The sequence below is a fragment of the Caloenas nicobarica genome, chromosome 1 (assembly GCF_036013445.1).
Source record: "Caloenas nicobarica isolate bCalNic1 chromosome 1, bCalNic1.hap1, whole genome shotgun sequence".
In the NCBI taxonomy this organism is placed as follows: Eukaryota; Metazoa; Chordata; class Aves; order Columbiformes; family Columbidae; genus Caloenas; species Caloenas nicobarica.
In genome coordinates this window covers 209,403,533-209,425,627 of record NC_088245.1, presented here as the reverse complement: position 1 = coordinate 209,425,627, position 22,095 = coordinate 209,403,533, and positions in this window count along the sequence as shown.

The following is a 22,095-nucleotide window of genomic DNA, read 5'->3' as shown; positions in this document are numbered from 1 at the left end:
AATAGTGACAAAATGAACTCCAAAAGATCTTGAACTGAGGGTCATAAGGAATTACGTGAGGCTGAGATTGCTTGGCTTGTAGGCTTTGAATGTCCCAGCATTTAGTCCAGAAAATACCACATGTAATTGCAAATTTTATAAAATAATTATAATTTAAATTATAATTATAACTTCATTTTATCTTATAAAATGGAGGCGGTCAAGACTTTTTCTGCTTTGTTTCTAGTGGGCTCTGTTTAAGTGAGCAGAATTCAAGGGATTGTTGAATGCATTTTGTTTATGCAAAGAAACTAGATATCAGGCTTTGAATCAAAATGTGATCTTTTTTTATTTTTTCCCCAAAATTCTTAGAAAGTTGGATAATTTTGGGGGCAGCTCTGGTTTCTTTCAGGTCTAGTTTGTTCAGCGCCAGGCTTTCCAGCAAACCACGACATCACAAGAAAAGAATTGCCAATAAAACCTAGACTTCTTGTTCCAAAACAGAGGTTACATTTATAACTGACAAATTGTATTTTTGCTACATTTAGATTGATAAACAGCACCAGAATGTGTCCTCAGGGACCAGAATTCAATTAGCTATACCAGTAAGCTGCTATAGCAATTACTGGCCATGTTTTTGGACCCAGCCTGATGAGTGCCCACCTGAGCAATTTCTGGGAAGTGTTCAGGAGTTAGCATGTACCAGAGATCATTCTCAATAGGCAGTTTAGATAAAGGCACTCTGTACTAGAGGCTAAGAGGCTTTAATATTATGTACTCAAGTCCATTCATGCCAGTTGTCCTTATCACCAGAAAACAATCCTAAGCATATTTAATGTACTACAACAGATAGGTAGCCAGAGAGTTCAGGTATCTGAGACAAACATAAGTTATCTTGTTGCAGTAAATTTTAGATATAAGAAATATTGGATCCTGCGATCAGAAGACAGTTGTTTAGATATCCAGTGTCCTGGGACTATACTTTAATTAATTAAAAGAGTATCCTTATCTGACTCCTTTCCACTGTCAAAGAATCCCTGTTTAAGGAGAAAATAGTCTGTGTGGACACAGAGTTGAACAGAAGATATACTAACTGTAACATGGTGTGTACATTTAAGTTATTTAGAGCGTGCTATTCTTGAGGTCTAGCATTGCAAGAGTTCTCCAGTTTTCCCTGGAGTATGTTGGCTTCATAGGACTTTTCTGTCTATGCAGTTTCAACAAACACACTTCAGTGTCAATAGCTCTTAGAGTATTGGGAATTTTTTCTTTAAAGTCTCAACATTCAGGAGCCATTGATCACATGAAAATCTTCAATTTCAGTGTCGATAAGGTATTTTTCTAATTCTTGTGATTTCAGTGGAAAAATAATGAAAATTCAAGCCTTGCAGTCTTCAAAGCTGTTGAGAAATAACAAGGATATGTATACGATGTGGCTGAGTTTATGTGCTGGTATTAATTTATATATTAGTATTAGTTTATATGCTGCCGTTGTAGAATAGGTCGGAGCAGAGCTGCTAATGTCCCTGGAAAATGGCTTCCTCTGATCTCCGACACTTTTTTCATGATTAAAGAATGTTTTTAAATTTTTTTTATAGCAACATGAAAAGAAATTCAAAAACATTTTTGAGAAAGAGTGATTTTTACAGCAGCTCCCCAAAGAAGGCTTTCTCTTTGCTTTCATGCCACACTAGCCATTCCTTAATTCCCTAGGTTAGCATGTGAACAAAAATGTTGATAAACAGCTGGCACATCAAACAGAAAAAAACTGCAATTGTGTAAGCAGTTTATCTGCTGTGGTACTCCCTTTCTACATTCCAGATACCTCTTGATAAAATGCTTCTTCCCTTTGTTGCTACACTACCATTAACTGACTGACCATGTAATAAGCATGAAAGTTAAGTAATTATATGCTTGATTAGTGAATAATCTTTTCCTGAGTTGCACTACAAAGTCATTTAGTTCACATTATGGCTCATTACAACATTCTGTAGGTACCAATTCACTATAGGTATAGGTACATATGCGCGTAATCTGGGATCACCAGCTAAAAATTAGTAACAGCCCGCTGCCTGGGGTACATCTGTTGCCTCACATCATGAGATATTTATCAGTATATAGCTATTTTCTTATATTTCATTACTGGCAGAAGGGACTGCATCCCACCGGCTGCTCTGCCCCCTCTTCCAGCTACTTGCAGTGTCACCCTGAACTGCCCCCATGCCCTCCTGGCCACCATCAATGCAGCCTGTAAAGCTGTTCCTCAAATAAATACAAACTTGTCCTACCCTTGAAAAGCTTCCCGTCTTTGACCAGGAATCATCAGCTATCTCTGCTCTAATTGCTTCCTCCTTTAGTACAGTCTCTTTAACCAAAAGCCTCAGTGTGTTCCCATGTCCACATCTGCCTACCATCCCACTTACACAGATGCAGGCCGAGGGTAAGGTTGCGGAGTAATTACTGGGGGGGCAAATCACTGAAACTAGTTATAGAAGGAACGCTTATCGAGGGTAAAGTTATATTCACATTCTCGGCACATAAGGAATCTGCTCGGCGCGCAAGGAATCTGCTCTGCGATGGTTCTCCACCCAACCTGGCCTGCAGCCTTGGATGTTTGCACACTGGGGGAGCTCAGTGTGCTGGCACCAAGGAGAATGGAGGATGGAGTGGTGTGAAGATACCATGGCCAGGCTCTGTGTACGAGGCAGGTATGGGAACTAGATGGTACTGTGCACATAGTTGCTGTCAAATAAGAGACAATATCCCATCCCATCCAGAATGCTTGTTGCTGAGCTAGCAGTTGTGGTGAAATAGTGTCCCGTGAATGACCTTTGCTCATTATAATCTCATTATAATACCAAAACACACTTCCATCCCAAAAGTTACCTGCCCTGAGCATGCTCGCTGAATTCTTTTAGTCTATACCTTTAAAATCGAAGTGATAGAATTTTACACCAATCAATAACAAATGTATGTATGGCTAGAGTCACTAATACAAAATACCCTGACGACAGGGGAAAGGTGGGGAAGATACCATCACTGAGAAGCCCAGGAGAGAGCGTCATAGACTTCTGGGATCAGTCGATGAGCTGAACCTCTCTTCCCCACTCATAGGGACATCTTTGGGTAAGACTTTCACCAAGTGTCTCCCTGGGAAACTTGGAAATCAAGCTTGTATTTGTAATCATGTTAGTAGCGCTATTTAGTCATCTCAGTACATATATATTTGGTACCAAAGCGTATTTTTGCAGACAGTGTATTTATCACTGGCAATCTAAAAGAACCTGTACCTGCTGCTTTAATAAATCTCATTATCTGTGGATCTAGTCATGAGAATTTCTCATTGGATGCACTCAGACTTAGAGTATGTATTGTACTATTCATGAATCTGTGTAAGTGTGTAATTTCAATGAACACCACCCAATCTTGCACTGTTGGTGAATCTGTAGTCGTATGAATGCAACATAATGCTGGACTGGCACGATTTGACTTATAGTGCTGACTTGAGGTGATTTTGGTTTAATTGGGCATCACTCAGAAGCTAAGCTCAGCCGTTCCCAGGCCCTCTGATATCCGAGGACAAGCTGGAATGCAAGGGGGCTTAGTTTCTGCCAAATTAACCATTTTAGCACAACAAAGGTGTTGAGCATACTGAGTATAAAGTTATACCTCTGTTCAGAGCAAAAATATTGTTCACATCCTTATGTGAAGGCTATGAGGGGCAGATTCTCTCTGTTCTCTAGTTTTACAATGCTCTTCCTTAAATATCTGCATTTTTTTAATGAACAGTGACATTCTTTCATCGTTATAACTTACATTGCCATTCCTACATTATTTCTATCTTGAAAATTCAGTGTCTCACTGCCTATCATATTAGTCAAGGATATGAAAATTTTATTTTAATAAAAGACTATCTAGTTCATCTTGATTTTTAGATTTCTGGAATTCATGTAGGAACATGTGTATTTTGTCATGCTTTGGTCACTTATTTCTAAATGCCCTGCTGGGTCTTTATTTCTTGAAACTGCTCATCTTTGTTTCTTCTTTACTTCATCTGCTTCATCATTTTGTGAACTTCTGTATCAATTTCTGTTTGAACATATCATCTTTCTTATGTAGACTACATCAAACCTAAATATCTCCCTAAATCGTAATAACAGGAAACCTCTCTTCTCTGTAACTTTTTCTCTATCACACATTGAGATACCGATTCTGTTATCCTACCCCTTTGACTGGTCCGGCACATGCTACTCAATGAAGTTCAGAATGCAATTTAAGTTTTTGGTTGGTATTTAGTCTCCTGTATTTAATCATTTAAATTGGCTTTCAAGTCATCTATCCTACTCATCTCACATTGCTCATCATCTCCTTATCACCATCCCTTCCTAACACTATCCAGCTTTATGTTTAATGCTGATATTTTCCTTCACTTCAGCAAGAAAAAACCTTCTAGAGTGACTTCTCCCTGTCCCTGAAGGAATCACCCCTGTCTCTGCTTCCCCAATCACCTCCACTTGGCTCTCCTGAGGCTCAAAAGAGAATATTCTGGCTTTCAGGACAACAGAATGTCCTCACTGCATGCTCCAATACTTTAAGGGAAGCATTAAAACTGTCCTGTGTTTTTTAAAGGTGTTTCCAATGTCACATGCATAGTGAGAGGTAGTTTCATTTGGAACACTTGAATGTTTTGCACCTTACAGATCATGCAGCACATCAGGGTGCATAAGAAGTATTTTATAAATTAAATTTTGTCCTCTTCAACGTGGAATTTTTATACTGGAGAACATTTCCATTATTACACAGTTATACATGTGACATACATGCAAGCAAATCCAGTTACTTCAGAAGACAGTTATTTTGATGCAGCCACAGCTTGCCTGTGTTTGGCAAACTGGTGCACGTCCTTAGCTGGCACAGAGAAGGGCAAATTCTTGGTAACTTTTGCAGAGTTATACCAATTTACACGGAGCAAAAATACCACCAATCCCTTCTGGGGAATAAGAGACCAATGCAGAGTTCTCAACTGACCTTTCCAGGGAGGGCATTATTAAAGATTTATCCCTTCCAGAATTCTAATTGGTTCCTTTTGGTGACCTTTCTGGATAATGGCGATGTGTTTCTCATACTTTACAATGCTCTCAGGTAGGGAACTCCTTCGCTGCCCTGATACAGCAATTGAATCCTAATCTGTGTCTAAATTATCACCTCCTTTCTCAAGAATTTCATGCTGCAGCCTTGAACAAGAGGGTTTATGTTGTGAAACAATTTTTTTTTCATAGATGCTTTATCTCTAATTCCTGAATCCTGAAAAAAATACCAAACTATGGATCAGACTAGATTTAGGGAAGTGTCTAACAACACAGAAAAAGCCTATCGAGATTTAAAAAGCATGCAAGCAGGTGATACACTGCTGGCTACCAGCTACTTAATTGCTTCTGGCTACAGTTGTACTGATCTCATTCTGTGTGCCCAGGTACCAGGCTTGGCCTCTGTCTTGCATCTGTAGCATCTTCAGGCTGCAGGTCCCAAAGTGAATTAAGTTCTTTCCCACACTGGGATTTCTCCAACAGGCAGCTATTAGTTTTGCTCTTCATTGGAGCTAGGAAGCTCCAGGGATTATCTGTAGTATGGATGACCTGGGTAGAAGCTCTGGACTGGATCAGCTTTATTGTTCAGATACATCCTCTTGTGAATCTTCTCAGTATTCATTACAAAGCTGTCTGCTTGTTTAGGTACTTAGGGTAGATCCAGAAACATTCATACTTACAACCTTCTCGATCCAATCAGTAAACATTAAGCTTTTCCATACTCCCTGGAGATAGCACCTGCAGTGCTTTCTGCAAGTCTGCCTCATGTGTAAAATAAAGTTATAAGTTAACATCTTTCTTTTCACCGTCAATATTTTCTCATTCTATGTAAAACCTTCCTCATTGTGGTTTATCACTGCATGCACAAAAGCAAAGATGGAGAATAAAAAGAACACAAAATTCTATAACTCAGCATGTGAAAATTAAGTTCAGCACTTAATCTACAAACCAGAATAATCTCACGCTTCTCTATACTGTTGCCACCTCTTGAACCAAAATACATTTCTCTTCCCTTATCAGCTAAAAGTGTGAAAATTTATTACCCATTATTGCATGCAAATACATGACAGAGAGGTGAACATAAATTATTCCATGAAAGAGAAAGCCCTCTAATGAGACTAGCAGGATTTATCCTGAGTGTAATTCCCCACAAAGAAAAGATAATCCTGGTCAACTGGTAGCTAAAAGCATGGTATTTTAAGGACAACTTTAGGATATCTGACCACTGGTATCAATTAATTGAAAGAATATCCTCATAGGATCACCCTTAGTTCCATAAATTTCTAGGAATGAGGCTAGCATGACTGAAAAGAAACACATGAGACTGTAAAGCGAGAAGAGGAAATTAAAAGCTCACAGGATAACTCAGATTGGATGGTTCCTCAGGAAGTCTCTAGTCCAACCTTCTACTTGAAGCATGGTGACCTATGAAATCAGACCAGGTTGCTTGGTGCTTTAACCAGTTGGGTTGGTAAAACCTATAAGGTCTAAGATCCCACAACCTCTCAGGACCCCTCTTTCACTGCTCAACTGTCCTCATTGTGAAAAAGTTTCTACTCATATCCAGTTTGAACCTCTCTTGTACCAACATATGCCCATTATCTGTTGTTTTCCCACCATACACTACAGTGAAGATCTTGGCTCAGGTAGTAGGTTAGTGTGCTGGTTTGACTGAAAATGGTTAATTTTCTTCATGCAGTTAGAAACCTTTCTTTTTCGTAGCTAGCAAGCTCATTATTTGGACTCAGTTTGAGAACAAGCGATAACATCCCAGCACAGAGTTAATGTTTTTAATTGCTCTGGTCTGAGAGCCAAGGACACTCTGAGCACTCTGCCCACAGGTGTGAGGCATTGAGGAAGAGGGGCATGGATGGAGCAGCACTTGACTGACATCCAGACTAATCAATAAGAGTATTCCATCCCATTAGCATCAGGCTAATTATTTAAGGAGAGTTGTGACCTTCCAGGTTTCTCCTTTTTTTTTCCTCTCAGGCGTTTCTCACTCTTGCTTGCTCTGGAGTGTAGCCGGGGGAGTTTCAGTTGGGACATTTACTCCAGCCTTTTGCTATTTTGGAGAGGCCTCTGACTTTTCTGCCTTTTTCCTCTCTATTCTCTCTCTGGCATCAGCTGTTAGGACTGGGTATCACTTCCTGGGACTGGTATCTTAGTGTGGATGGAGTTATGAGGAATTGCCTTGAGTAACTTTTATTTCTATTTTATATATATTTTTACTAGTAGTGTATTAGTATTTTGTTATTTTATTAAACTGTGTTTATCTCAATCCAAGTTTCTCCCTTCCCTTTCAATTTTCTCATCTATTGGGGGGAAGGGAGAGGGTGTGAGTGAGCAGCTATGGTGGTTGTATTGCTAGCTCGGGTTAAACCACAACAGTTAGATTTACCAAACAGCCAAATATCCACCCAACTGCTAGCTCACTGTCTCCTCCTCCTCATCAGGGCAGCGGGAAAAACAGGATGAAAAAGTTCAGTGGTTGACAGAAACAAAAGATTGCTTACCAGTTACTGTCACTGACAGAGCTCAGGGGGTCCTAATGCTTTCTCATATGGTAGGAGGAACTACACTTGATACAGAAAAAAAAACTGTGGGAAGAATCTAGACAGTAAGATTGATAAGAATGACAATTAGATAGGCAGAAAAAGTAGTGATAGGATTTATCTCAGCCAGGGAATTTCTTGCTTTTGGATGCAGTTATTCATACCAAATAAGGGTAGCAGAGTTGTTGTAGAACAGTAATTGTGACTGACTGGAACATTGCTGTTGAAAAGTCCTGTTGCCAAAATGCACCAGTAAGACAAATATAGTTAGATACAGCCATACACAAATGAAGCAGGAAACCAAACAGGAAATAGCACAAATGAAGAAGAATGGGCTGAGGTCACAATTTCCTTCAGGACAGATTGTCAGAAAGGTCCTGTCAAGACTGCATTTGGGATCTGATTCAGACAGTCATACAATTTAACTGTGGTAAAAACTCTTAATAGTACTGGAGAGAAAAGTATTGTTGAGGTTACTCTACTGTTGGAAACTGATTTCCCAGACACAGGTTGAAATGCAGGACAAGAAGGTTATTGAGAGTACTCATCAAGGATTTATGAAGGCTAAACTATGCTTGACCAGTCTGATAGATGTCTATAGCATGATGACTAGCTCCATGGATGAGGAGAGAGCATTGGATGTTGTTTGTCTCGATTTTAGTATGTCTTTTAATGTTATTTTCTATAATATCCTCATAGGCAAGGAAGTGTGCTGTCATTAAAAGGGACCTCAATAAGAAGTGGGCTGACGGGAACCTCCTGGAATTTAACAAAAGGAAATGCCAAGTCCTGTTTCTGAAGGGGAACAACTCTATGCACTAGTATGGGTTGGGGACTGACCAGCTGGAAGCAGTTTTGCAGAGAAGAACTTGGGGATCCTGGTGGAAAATGAGTTGACCATGAGACAGCAATGTACCCTTGCAACAAAGAAGGACAACAGCATCTTGGGCTTCATTAGTATCGTGGTTTAACCCGGTAAGCAGCTAAACACCACATACGGCCATTGTCTCACCAGCCCTCCCAGTGGGGTGAGGGAGAGAATTGGCAAAAAGGTAAATCCTGTAGGTTAAAATAAAGACAGTTTAATAGGACAGAAAGGGATAATAATGATAATAATAATAACAACAACAATATCAACAATAAAATAATATATAAAACAAGTGATGTACAATGCAAAGGGCCTCTGAGGTAATTAACAGAGAAGGAGCATCTGAAACGGAGAGGCTGAGAGAGCTGGGACTCTTTAACCTGGAGAAGACAGGTCTCAGGAGGTTATCTTATTAGAGTCTGTAAGTATTCGATGGGAGGCTGTAAAGATGGAGCTAGACTCCTCTCAGTAGCGCCCAATAAATTGACAAAAGGCAATGGACACAAACTGAAATACAGAAAATCCAATTTCAACACAAGGAAAACAAGCCTTACTCTGAGGGTCGTCAAGCACTAGAATGGGTTGTCCAGACAGGTTATGAAGTGTCCATCGGTTGAAACTAGACACAGCTCTGAGAAATCTGCTCTATTTAAACCTGCTTTGAGGTCTTCAAAACCATGGACTTTGAGAGGTCCCTTCTAGCCCCCATGATTCCCTATTTTACTGCTATAAACAAAGAAAAAACCTTGCTGCATTTTTTTTTCCCAACAAGTACATTGACTTCTTTCTCTAGCTGAAATGTAAATAAAATATTTGATATTTTAGACTATGGTGTTTTTATTTAAAACACTAGATTTATGGGGTTTTTTCTTCCTCAATGATTTATAGTCTGCTTGGAAAATATTTTTATTGAAATTTTATGAAGGTGAGCTTGTTCCATATCATTCTACCATAACCCCATTACATGTTAATCAGGATACAACCTCTAAACAAAAGCTAAAGTTATATTCCTTTGTATATTACTTCTCATTTTTACCATTCATTTCAGTTGTAAAATATGTGGCCTCCTGCCAGCATTATTGTGCCAACTTCCCATATGAATGTTAAGCAGGCAACAATGATGCACTATAATTACAGTGCTTGAAATGATTGGAAATAAATTGGCACTCCAATTATAGATGCATGAAAGAGGCTCCAGTATATCACAGTCAGTCCATTAATTTCTAAAGTAGCTCAGGCGATCTCACTATTTTAGTGACATTCATTATCCACTGCTACAACAAATCACAGCAAACAGTGGGGCCCTGGAACGAGCAAGTTGAAGGACATTCGAAAATCAAAGAACTTAAACCATTCCATGTTACTTTGTGCCCCAAAGAGAAAATAACTTCCAAAAGCAATATTATTTGCTGCATTTTGGGAAAGAAAATGTTAACATACATTTTTGGTCTCTCCCGATGTCTTCAGTCAATTTACACAGTATTCCAGCTGAGCAGGGAAATAGTTTTATGGAAATCTGCGCAGTAAGCACATCCACATTTCTACAGTGTACTACTAATATTTTAATGGGAAAGCCAGGACTGTAAAAGTAAATACTACATGTTATGTTTGCTTATCTTAGCAGGCGAGTGCTCTCAGGATAACTCATTATTAAGTTGGTATTGGTAAACCAGTCCAGGTGAGAAGAGAATTGGGCTTGTGACAAACACTCATGGTGAATTCAGTCTGTCCAGCAACTTCTTTAATATTTTCTGTGCACCTATTCATCTCCATTGTCCCTTTAGACACAGGAGAGCAACAACCCGCATCCAGCAGAATGATGCTCTAGGCACTGGAAATAAAGACCAATATCTGAACACCCCAAACACTCTTCCAGATTTAAACCTTTCAATAGGAATTTCAAACTGGAATAGATATTGGTAAAAAATACAACATTAACTTCAAAGAATGACTAAAAATTAAATCTAGTAATTAATGCCAAGCCATCAAGGCTTGAAATTACAATTTAAATGTTAGTAATTACCCACTGCTCTTTCAAAGATTTGAAATTACATCATTCCAGATTAATAAACTAGCAATAAAATAAAAATTTTAACAGCTATTATATGTAGTCTCTTATCGGTTGATAGCCAGCTGAATATGAGTGAGCAGTGTGCCCAGGTGGCCAAGAAGGCCAACAGCATCCTGGCTTGTATCAGCACTAGTGTGGCCAGCAGGACCAGGGCAGTGACTGTCCCCTGGCCTGGGCACTGGTGCGACCGCACCTCAAATCTTGTGTCCAGTTTTGGGCCCCTCACGTCAAGAAAGCCCTTGAGGTGCTGGAGCGAGTTCAGAGAAGGGAACGGAGCTGGTGAGGGGCTGGAGCACAAGTGTGATGGGAGCGGCTGAGGGAGCTGGGGCTGTTCAGCCTGGAGAACAGGAGCTGAGGGGAGAGCTGATCGCTGTCTGCAACTGCCTGAAAGGAGGTTGGAGCGTGGAGGGGGTTGGTCTCTTCTCCCAGGTAACAGGTGATAGGATAAGAGGAAATGGCCTCAAGTTGCACCATGGGAGGTTTAGATCGGACATTAGGAAAAAATTCTTCACAGAAAGGGTTGTCAGGCTGCCAGGGAAGCGGTGGAGTCACCATCCCTGGAGGTGTTTAAAAGATTTGTTAGATGAGGTTCTTAGGGACATGGTTTACATGTGGACTTGGCAGTGTTAGGTTAATGGTTGGACTTGATGGTTTTGAGGGTCCAGAAGAATTAAACTTAAGCTTTTCTCTGTTACTATCTAGTTTTAAAATGCATGTCATTATTCTGATTTCTTTTAGGAAATTTATATTTCATTCTCATAAATATATTATGCAAACCTGAAGTGCAGATCAAACATAAAGTTAGTACCACCACGCTCTGTGTAGCCTTATTTAGATAACTATTGTAATATATTTGTCAAGATTTGATTGTGGGGTGACAATAAAACCGTGGCAGACGTATTGTTAACCCCCTCTCCCCCCGTCTCCCCCTTCAGCCCCTCCCTCTCCCCTCTTCCCACTAAGGGCAGGTGATTGGAAGGGAAAGAAGGACTGAGAGAAAAGAGTTGGAAAAATTAAAAATGTTTTACTAATACTACTAATAAAAATAGAGGAAATAATCAAAATATACAAAACCAATCCTGAAAATCCCAGCAACTGCTCCAGCAGATGTAGGCCCGGCACCTGAAGTCCTGGACTGGACTCTGCAGCCAACTGGAGCTGGATTCAGTCTGTCACTAGGCCTCAGTTCGCAGGGACGACTCGCAAGGTCCTCTCCTAATGTCGGCCGTAGGGAAAAGGGACGAGATCCTCGTGATCCCCCACTTTTATATGAAGTATCACGTGAATGGGATGGAATACTTAGTTGGTCAGTTTCAGTTCACCTCCTGCTTGCACATCTCCCGAGATGCATCATTACCAATGACCTTGCATTCCATTGCTATGTCTACCAAAACATGTATCTAACTTTTCAGAAAACGCAGTTAATAAGAAGGCTTTAGCTGACAGGGAAATTCACTAAAAGAGAAACTTGTTTTTAACAAAACACAATATTTTACCAAAAAACTGAACACACCTTGGAATTGTGACTACTGATCTTGTGCAGCACTCAAATGTGGCAGGGAAAATAACTGGCATAAGATAGAAAGACTGGTTTGTAAACTTTGTGTGAGAATTTAAAGGAAAAATTAATTCAGATTAATAAATGATTTAATAGCAGAAATCTAAGTAATGCCTACAAATAAAGTTTCATAGCGAAAAAAAAAAAAGTCAAAAATCTTGCATGTTGTCCATGATGAAATTCTAAATCTGACTAGCAAATGGAACTGTATTGATCAGACTATATTGGATGTTTACATCATACATAACAATTTTGTACAGTAGTGTAATAAAAACCACCAAAACTGACTGCAAATTGTCTGGCAGATCCCAAAAAGCAGCTTTCATGAAGCAATCACCATAATGGTATTATGTAGACATCAGAATAAAATAGGTTTTTTTCAATATTTTCATCAGCTTTCTAAATAAACTATAAACCCACTGCTTACAACACTAGCAGGAGGGACAGTGTGTTAAATTACACTGAAAAAGGATGTACAAATGAAGACTGCTTCAGAGCCTTTCACTAGGGATGTTTTAATGCAGCTGCACACGAAGATATACATCAAGAAATAAGAAAAGCCACATTGATAGGAATGGGAGACTTTAAACTGAAAAGTTCTGTTTCTGAGAGACTGGGGGTTCATGACGGACCAAATGAGAAATGAAACGTCAGTGTGTTTGCGAATCTGCTTTACAGCTTTGAGCCCTTCAAAATCTCTTCTTAAGTGGTTCAGAATGTTTGAGTCCAGCAGTTCAGCTCATCTCTCACAGAAGTCAGTGCAAAGTCCACAGTCAAATTTATTGAGAATAGGATCAAGTCCAAAAGAATACTTTACAGTTTTCGAAGTGCTGTACAAACATTAACTAATTGGACCTCTATCATTAGAAACTTTTTTGAGAGGGGAAAAATGAAAGCATCATCTTTTTAATAGTCTTTGCTTGCCCCAACCTTTCACACTAAACCTAAAATCCCATGACTAAAATGAAGAAGCTTTTTATTTTTAACATTTCATTCTCTCTTTCATCAACTTGGATCAATGTGTTTGGAGGAGGTCACTGTCAAACTACCAACTTTTCAGATGTACAATTTAAGGCTAATTAAAGGTTTGATAGAACTTTCTCAGTAAAATGAACTCATTCAAATAGGAGATAATTTAAGATCATTCACTAAGGACCTTTTCTTCTTCCATACAGAACATAAAATTTTTATTTAGTCTTACAATATAAATTAAACTTGATAAAAGAGGTGTGGGGTTTGTTCCAAACTTAGGGATTTATATAAAATGTGCAAGTTAATACTATCCTTTCCCCTTGGCGGTACTATGAAATATGTTTCTAGCAAACTCACAGAACTTAAATATACTATAGCTTTCTCAAAATACCTTTCAATCTCCTTGCTATCTATGGACTTTTGTACGGTGTTAGTTTCCTTGCCAAAAGTCCAGAACTATTTGAAAAATTTCTATGGTTCTTATTAAAAGTAGTATTCCAGAGAAAAGCAATTACCACATGACAGTTTGGTGGGTTTTGTTTATATCCTGGAAGGTCTTAAAACTTACACCAGGAAAATATTTAAATCTGAATGCTGCTAAACTCCACTAACCTCCCTGTTTGCTCACCTCCCTGCAAAACCAATTTGCAGACTCCTATTTATTCAGCAGTCATCGCCAAAATGCCTGACCCAGCATATTGCTTCTTTTCCAGATTGCTTATTTTGACTTCTGAGAAGTATTCTGTGGTGATTTTGAGAACCTATTCCTGATTTTGTATTAACTGCAGATTCCTATTCCCACACGCAAATGACATTTTATCAGAGCATGTTGCAAGTCAGAATTTGAACCCTGTACTTGCTGGATACCAGTTATGTTGTCGTGATATGGTAATCACTGAGACCAGAGGTTTTCAGGGATCTCTTCGGTACAAGGAAATAAGAAATCCTTGATGTTTGGGTGAACATCTTATGATATGCTGAAGGATGCTGAGGATATGAGCAGATTTGGTTTGGCGGTGAAGCTGGAACCGTTTAAAAGCATTTGACTCCTTAGTGCTGGCTACTTTGTAGAAGGTAACCTTATGCCCCTCAGCTGGTAGCAGTCAAATCCATAGGACTCAAACTACTAACAGACAGAAGCAGGGAGCAAACAACCAAAAGAGGATAATTTATATAAGTCTTGCACAAGCACGGGATTTTTTGCAAGTTATGTGAATACATGACTCTGTCCTAAACAATGTCCCAGTAGCCAATTCAGGGAGAATTCAGATGCAGCTTTGGTCAGATCAATATGTATGTTTTTACATTTACAACTGAAATACTGTACCTGCCCAGGAGAACACTATAAGTCTGCACAGCCTAAATCAGTGCACGGTCAGCCAGATTATCATGCATCCGTTTTCACATTTTGTCTCTACTTTTTGACATATTAAAGCATTACATGCAAGAGCTGGTGTATCAGTGAAACAGGCAGAACTATACACTGGTACACATATAGTGTATGTTATATTATATGTAGGTAAAATACATGCATACAATTTTTTAAATATCTTTTGTAAATTGGCCAAATCTGGAAGTTTGCTCCTAAGCATCTGATCTTCTACTTGACTTACCAAGATCGTTCACTGTTAAGTGACAGTCTTCGGAGGCTTCTTCAGAGTCAACTAAAAATATACATATAATGCCTGTGCAACACTTAACCATACAACAATTTAACTGGGTTCTCCTCTGTGCTGAAACAGTGGAATGGAACCTCCATTTCAGACCTTGTTTACAGCTTTCTGCTTTGCAACTGTAAAGCCTGTGTGGCATTGTTCCCATGAAGACCCATACTAAAACCCTCTCTCTCACTTCCTGGGAAAGACTTGGCCTACTGCTATTATAAAATATGCAGGAAGCAACATTTGCCAAGCATTATTAGCCTGGGATAAATGAGATATTCCATAATCTCTGCCTCTGGATGAATTGGGCTTTTTTCATTCAGAAAATGTCTGGAATCCATGACCGAATTCTGTAGTTCAGGCTAGTCCCAAATAAGGCAAATTTGATTTCTAAGTTTGTACATAGACACTTAATGAGAGAATGAAATTAATGGTTTATTTGTTTTCAGCAAATTAAATGAGAAGGAGAAAATAATTGCTAAGGACTATGTTACCCAAATTCTTTTCCGAAGAAAGTACAGGGTCTTCAACTTTTTAACTCAACTGAATTCCTCTAATTTCCCTCTTTTCTTCCCTGTCAGAAGTTAAGGCCTGATTCATAGTATAGTCAAGCCAAGAAGGATCCCTCCATGGATTTCCATGCACACCAAGTCCATTACTGCTGTGTTTGAGTATCTTAACTGAAAGTTACCACCTGAAAGGTTGGGTTAGCTTCTGTGGAGATCATCTTCACTTTAGGCAAATCTCTGCATTTTGTAGACACTACCAGGACAGCAAGGGCATATTCTAAGTACTCAGTAAAAACTGTTTACATTCCACCTCACAACTAAACACAACCAAGGAATCGTAATTTTGCAAATGCTAACACCTTACAGTTTTTTAATACAGCTCTCATATTTCAAGTACTCATCTGAGTCAAAGCTGAGCACTAAGCATTTTGAGGTTACAAGAAAAACACCAGTTTCTAAATCACTGAAGGATGACAGCATTTTAGACAAGGTATATTTATTCAGTTTCTAAGTATGCAGCTGTCATTAGCACTATATATAATGAAGATATGGAGGCATGGGAAAATGATGCTCTGGTGCATGGGAAATCAGTGGCAGACGATTTGCAGTCCCCTATTCTAAATACTACCACACATTACTTCTGATGAAGACATTTCAAATATTCAGCTGTGACCGCTTATTTGTTCCTTTCAAAAGTTTATGAAGTCCTTGATCTGGAGGTCAGTAAACAAATACGAGATCTGCGAGTTCAAATGCAGTGTAACGGGGAGTTAATTTTCACTGCCCTGTCTCCAGATTAATCAGGTGAGGACAAAGATGAATTAAACAATGTATTAACAGTCTGATATAGCAATGCAGAAGCTATATTTATCTATCTCTGAAAGCATCCATTCCAACAGCTTTAGCTGAATTCATTTTCTCCAGTTGGAATAACACATGTAGTGAACTTGGTTCCTGAACATCAGATATACGGTCACCCACATTATACTCAGCAGCACTGAATGATCCAACAGAACAGTTTCTTCTGATGCTGGTTTTGCCTCAGCAAGAGAAAAGAGAGAATTAAGCAGATTTGCGATAGCTTATTTACTAAAGTGCCAAATGCCATCACAAACCAGAACTAATTTAATTTGATACACCTTCCAATCTCTACAAAACTCACTCAAGTGGAAAATAGCCTCTTTGGCTCAGGGATCAGGGGCAGGCTGAGGACCTTCTGTGCTCTGCAACTGCTGAAGCTATAACACTTCTCCAGTGCAAGTTGTTCAGCAGCTTTACGAATGCCTAGTAAAGTCAGAGAACCAAAGAAATCAGCAATAGAGGGAGATATACAGATTATGATTTTTTCAAAGTTTCAAAGTTGTTGATTTTCCACCAATCCCATAACATTAACATTAGTCTGGATTACCTAGCACTTTTGCAAACTTAATCATTTATAGAGGTGGTAAAAACAAACAAACAAAACAAACAAAACCAAAAACCCACCACACCAAACCCACAACCTTGCACAACCTTGTTGCCATTTTTAAAAACAATTCAAACATAGAAGTTCCCTTCAGAGATCCCGCAATCCTCTATATATCCTCCTCATAAAGGGAGAAGCTCTGCCTCATGAGATACTGATGATCACACTGCAGACAGAGACCCTGAACCTAGCAGAGGAATGAAAACATTGGATGCTCATGCTTTGTTTTGAAACAAAATTTTCTTCATGGAGTATCACGTTACTTAGTGAAAAGAAATTCTGATGGAAATATTTTTATCCAGCTTTAGCTAATTTATATAATCATCTGGTCCACTCCTGTAGCAGTGTGTGATGCCTAAATTCAAACTCCTCTACTTCACCAAAATGCAAGGCAGTGCAATTTCAGGTCAGGCCACATTCTCCAAGGAAACCATGGCACTGTGGGAAGCAAATTAACATGGTTCCTGTGGAGCACTGGATGCTATCAGTATCAAATCCCCAGCTGGGAGGGCTGCCATTTCATATGTCAGCCTTCAATGGATGCTTCTTCCAATCTTCTTTGCTGTAGTGGGTCTTCAATATTTTGTTTGCAGGGGAGATACTTCTAACTTTTCCTTCCTGTTTGTCCTCCTTGTGTGCATCACAATAAGGTGGTACGGCACCTAAATGTCTGCGAAACAGCCTCAGCTCTGGGCATGAACAAGCATGAGTAGGAAATCAGTTACACAAGTGCTGTGTCCAGTGAACATCACTCTCATTCCCTTTACGGGGTAACGTCCTGGCATCAATTCTTAGCACAATGTGTCTGCCTCCACATCTCTATCTGATGCCTTCAGATTACGCAGAGTTGTTTTTTCTTCATGCTTTTGACGTTGCACATTACTGAAGAGGGGAACTGAGAACAGTGTTTGCCCGTATATTAATTCTGCTCCCACAGAAGTAAGTAGGGGTCATGAGAACCCCCAGGAAATAAGTTTTTTCAGGGAAATAAGCATGTAATTCCCAGAGTTTTTACAAGCTGTGATTGGGATGTGAGTATCTGGGTAGTACCTAAGAACATCTATAGAGTGGTAGCAACATGAAAGCAACTACCTAAAGCAATAGTCTCCGGACTGCAAATATTTGTACTCTACCCTTCGAGTACTAAATAATATCACTAAAATCAATGGAAAAAACTTTTATTTTAATATTTCTTCTTGTCATATTTAAAGGAAACAATTTTCATCATTTTAACATACTCTCATCAAGGTTACAGTAAGTAGGAAGTGTTAATGGAGACAGCGCTGGAGTGAGATACATTCATATATTCTGACAATGCAGTGTGGAGCGTATAAACGTTTCACTCTGCCCTTAACCCCAGAAATGGTTGTATTTCAGTCATGTGAAATTATTTTACATACATAGGACTTTCTTTAGTGGTCCCTCTATCACTTGTTAAACATTTTTTAAAAAGAGAAAAACATTCTTTTTCGGGTGATTTGTTCTTTATAAAAAAGCGGAAAGAATCTCAACAAACAAACAGAAAGCACTTGAGCACTGATGTACTAGCTAATGTCTATGTTGAAAATCTCCAGTTAAAAGGTCTGCTTTTTTCCATGGTCTATTCCGTGTACATTCCAGGTACAAGAAAAAAAATATTTAAATCCAGTCCACTGGACAGAATGATTCTTTCTTTAAAGCTAGACTTTTCCACATTGTGTAAATCCTTCTTTAGTAGTATGAGTTAATTAACCATAGAAAGGAATAAGAGGAGTGATGTTCCTATTCTACAGCATGACATAATCACAATGGAACCAGAAATTGAAAGGATAAATCTTGTAATGAATGGTGACATGCTTTATATGTGTATAAGTACTACAGAAAAATGATATTAACATTCCTGAGTTTTAATATGTTCTTGATCTTGATCCAGCTGAGAATTCAGAAGCCCAATTGCAATCTAATACACTTCCAGAAATAGCACAAAATAAAACTCTGATGTCATTAACTTCCCCATGGGCACAGTAGTATGCCCAGATTCTTTATTTCTGGGGAGTTGACTAAAAGACTTTGAATATTACAAGAACTAGGACAACCTGTGAGGCTAGATCCTGCAGCAAGCACATGTCCTGTGCAGGTGCTGGTATTGTATTTATGGAAGCCCTTAAATCATTCCCATGTGGTCCAAGCTGGTTTTTCACTTACAGAGTCAAGCTAACAGCAAATTATCGTCCTCTCCTTTATGGCACTTTGGAAATAAAGAGGAAAGAGAACCAAAGAAATGCTTATTATTCAATCACCTAGGAAAGAAGAAATAGACACATAGCACTTAACTCCCTGCACCAATATGAAACACCAAGTGAGGCAACGCTGCAGAGTAAGCTGAAGCAATTTCCTTCCCCTTCACAGCCTGGAAGGAGCACATAAACTAAACCACAACTAGAAGATATAAATCCCTGAGCGGAAACTTCTCAGGTCCCCCAAAATTCCAAAGAACACCAAGCCTCTGTTGAGACCAACACTGAAATTGAAGTTCAGGCCTCTGCTATGAGTGGTGCTGCCTGTTACTCACAGCATCTCTTCAGCTACAAATTAGATGCAGCTGATTACCTGTTTGACACCAGGCTATGTGTCAGTCTGGTGTGGTCCTTCAGCTCTCACACTTCCACCACCTGGTCTAACCCAGAAGATGCATCCCATATGGGCTGATAAGAAGTTAAAATACCAACTGATTGGCTGTTGATGTATTTATTAGAAACAATAGCTTGTGCAAATTCCTATCTCTGCTCCAATCATCTCTTCAGCCACCAGTAATAGGAAAAATTTATTATGTCATTTCTACCTTTCCCCTGGCTGTTATCCCATTGCCAACTCAGCCTGTATGGGGGGGCAGGTTCACTGCAACAGGGATCTCCTCTCTGTAGCTGTGTCCATACTACCAAGTAAAACAGGGGCTGGGGTCACTGTCTGGCTCTGAAGCCAAATGGCATCAATTAACATCCATCTACACTTCGCAGCACTTGGCCCTGTATCTCTTCTGGACTCCATGTGGTATCCCCAGTTACTATTTTGCTCTTTTTCAGTCCAAAGTATCCAAAACAAGATGACACTGTCACAGCCCACCACAGTAGAGAGTAAAAAGGTACAGATGTTATATGTGTCCTGAGACACATCATGAAGGCATATAAAGATATTTGAGGGCCTAAGAGCTGCTGACATAATCCTGAAGGACTCTGTAGACTGGAGGGATCATGGACTTGTCCATATTGTTTACTAAGAACAATCACTGGCAAGTGGTCATTGTCTCACGCTGCACTAAATGGCCCAAGCCAAACTCTTATTTTGGACAATTCACACAGGCTCATCCCCTAACCCTGTCTCATTTAGACTGTCATTTTATATAGCCTTATATTATTTTTATGTTAATAAACTAAACAGAGCCTGAGCTCATTTTCTGGACAACAGTAAGACAAGCTGGCACCATCTGGCGATAAATGCAATATTAAAATCTCCTTCTCTTCAAAAAAGGGTAGCCATAGCAAAAACTACTTCAGGGAATGTTTTCTGGATTGTATTAACTCCTGAACCTCTTGAAGTAGTTGGGATGCCTAAAACTGCACCAGAGGCTTCCTCACAGTTTAGCAGAATAGACAATCAAGTTGTATAGCTCTGGCCCATGACTCGTCTCTGTTTTAATTGCAGTTGAAGACTCCTGGCTCCAATTGCAATCTAATTTATAGCTACTGTGAGAGACAGTGGTGAGGGGACAGGGAGAAAAGGGAATTATTGAATGTGTGCAAGTTGCTCTTAGCAAAATTCAAAAAAAAAAAAAAAAAACAAACACCAATCTGCAGTGCTCCTAACATTTGGGGATAAATTTGTCAAATTCTTAAACTCATCATTCCTGCTCCTTAAGCGCTGTGCCCCTATAAATTTTAATGCACTTCTTTTATATCAAAGGTATTATTTGGTATAAGTGATAAAGTGACACATTTGGTAGCTTTGTAAATACACATTTGAAGAATGCTGGCTGTCATAAAATAACCAAGCTGTCAGCTTGCGAAGTCAGAGTGAAGCAAGGTGGTTAACTGAAATGTGACTCCCATGAAGAATTTTCTTGTCACTCTGTATGTGGAGGCATCTGCTGCAAATACAGACTCTCAAGTCAACAGACACTTTGATCGCAGAATGATTTATGTCAGCAATCAAACGTCTGAGTGGTAACCACACATCTGTCACCAGGACAATGTGGCATAAAAGAGAATTTAATTGCTTTTGGATTATAAATAAAATGAACATTGCAGGAATAAATTATGAGATCACTGTTAATTTGTCGATTGTGCTATCAAGGGCAAGAAAAACTATTAGGCATAAAAAAACAAGTTATTTTTCGCTCCTATGAGGAGTAGTTAGGAACGTTTTAATAACAAACAGCAACAATCTCTTTTTGGTAGAAAAAAATGTCAGTGTTGATGAATCTGGCATGTCTGTTTCATATTTAATCAACTCTTGTAGGTGCTAATGGAGGTAACAATCTGGGATAAAGGACTTGTGAAAGTCAGCTATTAATTTTATTAATTTAATATGTAGATCATCTTCTCCTATTTTCTTCCCCCCACCTATTATTTAACACTTATGGCTTGAAAGAGAACCTTTTCTGAGATAAAACATGCTGTGTAGTCACCACCATAGATGCCTAATTTGTGTGCAATGTCCAACCAAACTATGAGTGCGTAGCATACCAGGATGATACCAACAACCTAAGAAATGCATCTATATTCCCTGTCTAGACAGTGGAGAGGGGTGTGGACCTCAGCTGGACTATGGGGTTTGGATTTAGATAAATATCTGCATATGTACAAGGTGTCCACATTTCTGTTGCTGTCAATGGTAATTAAGGGTTTGATTCAGTTACCATAAGATGGTGTCCAGTGTCCTTTGGCTTGCCCTAGGGTACCTGAGCTATCTGCACAGGGTTGGCAGAGATGACTCATGACATCTTCCCTTCTGGATTAGCAGATGGACACAAGGCAGGATTCCCCAGGGCACCATAATGACACCAGGTGCTGACATTAGGGAACTAAATCTGGCCCCTACTCAGCAAGGTCAACCCCATCTGATGGACGCATTCGACCCCCCTTAACCACACCAGCAGCAGTTTGGTCCAGGTTCCAAAGAAGGTAAAGGCCTGAGCTGCAGCCAGGCCAAGAACTCCTTTTAGGAAACCCACAAAGTGGAATGACTCACTGAACACTGATAATTTGTAGGTGCAAGGAGTCTCATGCAGACCTTTCCCATTGAACGCAATTTGAGTATGAACCAACCACTTTATTCCATAAATATGACAGCCTGGGTGAGCCTACTGTGAGCTCTCTCTGCTAGACAAGCGTG